The sequence below is a fragment of the Marmota monax genome, unplaced genomic scaffold, assembly GCF_021218885.2.
Source record: "Marmota monax isolate L192 unplaced genomic scaffold, Marmota_monax_Labrador192_F-V1.1 WCK01_AAM20220418_F8-fsc00536, whole genome shotgun sequence".
Classification (NCBI taxonomy): domain Eukaryota; kingdom Metazoa; phylum Chordata; class Mammalia; order Rodentia; family Sciuridae; genus Marmota; species Marmota monax.
The window spans coordinates 50,001-55,446 of record NW_026691922.1 but is presented as its reverse complement, the minus strand read 5'-3'; the positions used below and the strand labels follow the sequence as shown (position 1 = coordinate 55,446).

Sequence of the window (5,446 nt, the reverse complement as noted above, 5' to 3'; positions counted from 1 at the left end):
AGAGGGCTTAGGAATTTGGCTCAGTCTTTAAAAAATCCCTAAATATAAACTGGCATGCAAAAAAAAATACAGTTTAATATGTTACAATTCAGAGTTAAACATCAAAAAATAGATTTCATATATTTTTCTCTCCAGTATTCAAAAATAAAAATAGTAATTTTTGATTTAGAAAACAAAAATTATATGCTTTTTAAGATGAGGTTTCTACACTATGCATGTATGATATTTATGACTGATATTTCTACCAAATAACTTGATAATGATTAAAAATTTTAAGCAAAATTTAAACACAACTACTTATTTTCTATATTTAAATGAGTAATGTCTTTTACTGACCCTCATATACATCAAGGTGTAATGTTTAAATAATGACTTTACTATAATCACACATTTGTCAAAGTGTTTATTATAAATGTTTCATTTTTATATAAGGCATTCATTTTGGAAAAAAAATTCAATGTTCATTACTGGTATGAGTTTTCAGATGTCTAATGAATTTAAAATTTGAACAAATTTTCAAAATATTATTTAACATTTTAGGATTTCTGGGCACAATAAATTCTCCAAAAATCAGTAGTGTTTAAAAAACTGGTGGTTATGATTTTTTTTTTCCCATTTGTATTCTCTCTAACCAGTATGTATCCACAGGTGCTGAGATTTGGTGAATTAATTTTGGAGGTATTGTCACATTGTGAATTTTCACATTTCAAAACGTTTTCTCTATTATGGTTATTGTGGTGAGGATTATATGTTGACTCTTTCTTAGAGGAATGGTACAATGGTCTCATTTGTAAAGCTTCTTTCCAGTGTGTTTTCTCTTATGTCTAGTAGTGTATGATATATAATTTAAAATGTTTCTATATTCTCTACATTTATATCTTCTTTCCAGAATAAATAGCTTGGTGGTGAAAAAGAATTGATTTCTTATTAAAAGCTTTGCTAGATTGTTTTCATTTGTAGGGGTTCGTTTCTGTATAAATTCTTTTGTTAATGAGGTTTAGTTATTCTTTAAAAGTATTATCACTTTATTTACACTTCACATTCACCAGGGTGTCTTCTGCTGTGGTGAATAAAGTTTTATTTTTTCTTGAAAGTTTGCCACTTATTCACTTTTGTAGGGCTATTCTCCAGGGTGAGTTCTTCTGTGGTGAATAAGGTCTGTTTTATGGCTAAAAGATTTGCCACATTCTTTACATTTGTAGGGCTTTTCTCCAGTGTGAATTCTGTTGTGGAAAATAAGGGTTGATATTTGAGTAAAAACTTTGTCACACACTTTGCATTTGTGAGGCTTCTCTCCAGTGTAAGTTCTGCTGTGGCAAATAAGGTGTGATTTTCAAATGAAAGCTTTGGCACATTCTTTACAGTTGTAGGGCTTCTCTCCAGTGTGAGTTCTCCTGTGGCAAATAAGGTCTAAGGTCTATTTTTTTTTAATGAAAGCTTTTCCACATTCTTTACACTTGTAGGGCTACTCTCCAGTATGAGTTCCTCTGTGGCGAATAAGGTGTGATTTTCGACTGAATCCTTTGCTGCATTCTTTACATTTGTAGGGCTTCTCTCCAGTGTGAGTTTTGCTGTGGCAAATAAGGTTTGATTTTTGACTGAAAGATTTTCCACATTCTTTACATTTGTAGGGCTTCTCTTCAGTGTGAGTTCTGCTGTGCCTAAAAAGGTCTGCTTTTTGACTAAAAGCTTTTCCACATTGTTTGCATTTGTAGGGCGTCTCTCCAGTGTGAGTTCTTCTGTGGCAAATAAGGTTTGATTTTTGACTGAAAGCTTTGCCACATTCTTTACATTTGTGGGGCTTCTCTCCAGTGTGAGTTCTCCAGTGGCAAGTAAGGCCTCCTTTTTGACTGAAAGCTTTTCCACATTCTTTACATTTGTAGGGCTTCTCTCCAGTGTGAGTTCTGCTGTGCCTAAAAAGGTCTGATTTTTGACTAAAAGCTTTGCCACATTCTTTACATTTGTAAGGCTTGTCACCAGTGTGATTTCTGCTGTGGAAAATAAGGTGTGATTCTCGACTGAAAGCTTTGCCACATTCTTTACATTTGTAGGGCATCTCTCCGGTGTGGGCTCTTCTGTGGTAAATAAGACCTATTTTTTTACTAAAAGCTTTGCCAAATTGTTTATATCTGTAGGGCTTCTCTCCAGTATAAATTCTCTGGTGATGAACAAGGTCTAAATTTTTATATGATTTCCGGTGTTCATTCTCAATTGTAGTTTTCCATATTTTCTTTTGTTGTAAATAGTTAAGGTTACAAATTCTATATTTTCCACTTATCACTTTGTGAAATATATGTTTTATGCCATTTTCTGGGGAATATTCTTGGGTATCTTGAGGAGTGAGGGCTGAAATAAACAACAATTTAAAATAAAACAATACCTTCTCGAGTGGGATAAATATACTTTGTATACATAACATGAAATTAAGGTAAAATAAGTATATCAGGAGTGTAGCAGATTAGTACATTCAAAGTCCTCATAAATTCAAAAATATATCAGTTCAATAAAAATGTACAGACACAATTACCTTGAGAATATTATTAAAATTCTTGTAGATACCACAGTATCCAAGAGGAATACATCATTAAGAAGAGGAATATAATAAAGATAAGAAAAGTATGTTACTTTTATTATCCACAGCCATTTGTGCTTCATAAGATAGCATTATGTATTTAGGAAATATCTACCAGCTACATTCACTCTCAGTAGAATAAGAGAAATGTAAAACATACAAACATTTGTAGCTTTTTCAAAGAGTGTCCAAAAACTGTTTTTTTTTTTTTTTTTTTTTTTTTAGACATAGAGATGTAAAAATAACTGGTAGATTTTGAGTGATAGTACCACAAATAGTCAACAAGGATAAAGAAGCTATGGTCTCTTAATTTTCCATAAAAACATTTCAAAAGACTCTAAAAACCTTGCATAGCCCATGCCATAATACTTGATTGAAGTTAACACATTACAATCAAGTATAATGAATTGATTTTAATATTTTTAAATTCATGTGATATGATGATTTTTTCATTGACAAATACAACTTTGTTTATTTACTAAATATATCATGGTATTTTATACTATATACAAATGGTAAAATGACTAAAAAGAATTTATTAACACAATCATTATTTCATATAATTATCAGTTTTGTTCTTACAACATATTGTATCATTTCTACTAGTATTTATGAAGAACATAATACACTCACCATTTGGTTAAACAAAACTCTTGACTCTCTTATGCTCAATAAAATAAAAATATGGATACTTTGACTATAATATCAACCCTACACAAAACACAGTACATGGTGAGCACAATTTTATTCACTAAATTTCTGATTTCCACATGTGAATCAAATGCTACTGCAACTTAATCTCTGCCTTCCACATTTCAGTTAATGCAAAGTCCTGCATGTATTTCTTATAACACTTTAAGAACCAAAATATTTTCATAACTAAATAATAATAGTATATAAGTACAATATTTTTACTCATTTGATCATTGATGTGTCCCTAGCTTTAATACTGAGAACAATATTTGCACTAAACACAAAAGCAGAGGTATCTCTTCAATTTTCTGATTTAATTGTTCATGGATACATATTTAGTACTGGCATTTCTGGATCTTTAGGTCATCCAACTTTTAACTTTTTATGTGTGGTGCTTCAGATTAACCCCCAAAATTCTATATCACTGAACTACAACACAATTCTTTTTAAAATTGTTTGAATCATGCTGTTTCTAAATTCCTGTGAGTTGCCTCAAACATGAAGTACTTTTGCATGGCCTCACATTTAGCAAATATTACAAGGATACAGCACTGCTCTTGTGTACTTTTATTTATTTAAAAGTTTTTATATAAACTTTTCCCCCAAATGGACTATATAATCTTCTGTTGGTTCCTTTAATGAACAAATAAAAAATAGTACAGCAAATATAAACAAAGAGAAGCATGGCTTAATCCAAGTACCTAAAGACAAAAAAAAAAAAAAAAAAATTAAGAGCTGAACATTAGGATACTGATAGTTATGAATTACTCAAAGAACACTAAATAACTATTTAAAGAATGTCTAGAGAGTAAAATTGAGACAAAAATATTAATACAATTAGGTACAAATTTTGTATGTGAATAATTCTTTAAGAATGAATGACAGGGGGATTCCTAGTATGCAAAGCTAAAATTCTACCAATATGGGAGAGGCTTATCAAGCAGGATCAAGGTTAAGACAAGTCTAAGCAACTTGTGAAATACTGTAAAAATTAAAATCCTATAAGATATATAAAGGAAAGGTATGTAAAGGGAAGTGTGAAAAGAATTCAAGCAGGCCAAATTAAAAAGCAATGATCCAGAAATTAAACCATTAATCAAAATAGAAAAAAATAAGAAATATAGAAAACAACTTACAAAGTAGAAGTGTAATGAGCTATTCAATTCAAAATATTTATGATTATTAATGCATTATTTCTAGTCACAAAACAAAAGAAAAAAATAACTAACAGAATTGAATCAAAAAAAAAAAAAAAAAAAAAAAAAAAAAACTCCCAAGTCAGTTTCAGCAGAGAGAATGGAAAGAAACCAAGCATGATCTGCTCATAGAAGCCCTATTTATTTAAAAATGGATAATGCCCCTGCCTTTACATCCCATACTTTGCACAATTTTTAGTCAATGAGATACAGTTTTAAATAATGCAATTTCTCATAATCCTTTTGGACAAGCTTTTGTTGAATGAGCAAATTGTATCCTAATACTTGCCTTTTAAAACACAGACAAACAAAAATCTAGCCTCTCTCATATTAATATGCATTAAATATTGTTTTATTTACAGTTAATGTGCTCAATATAAAATAAAGTTAATAAGCAAAAATTGGTCATATGCATTGAGTAGATATTTTATTCTCAAACAGCCATTAAAAAAAAAATAAGCAATATATAAGATTCCACCTGACCAGCATGACAAGATAATATGCCTTTGATCATGTGGGGAAAAGCATGGACTGCTACACATATGCCAACATGTCCTGTTTGGACTCTAGCTTGATGTATGAAATATAGCAATTTTAAATGTACATCAGAGACTTCAAAAGCTGATTCAAACATTTCATTTAACTCTGGAAGAGAAGAGTCCCTTCAAAGAAGAGAATAATCATACTCCTCAAAAGAGGAGAAACATTAAAAGAGGAACCCAAGACACTGTAATTCCAGTTACTTGGGGGGGGGATATAAAACCATTAACAGCCTCAGCTCAAAAGATGTTGGCTCAAATAGGTTAGAATGTACTCTGGATAACTTAGTTACTGCTTTGATTGCTAAACTCACACAAAACTCTATAAATGTTTTGGTCTTAATAACAATGTTGCTCTGTTTTTTTTAAACCAGCTGTGGGAAATTAAGTACTGTCACATCCTGGACTTCTACAATCCATTATAATATCTTGACTCACTTGAATGA

General features: G+C 30.7%; 1 pseudogene; it reads right to left on the bottom strand.

The window, feature by feature from the left end:
- Positions 1-386: 386 nt before the first annotated feature.
- LOC124102878 (zinc finger protein OZF-like) overlaps positions 387-5,446 on the bottom strand; it is a 26,744-nt pseudogene continuing 21,684 nt past the window's right edge.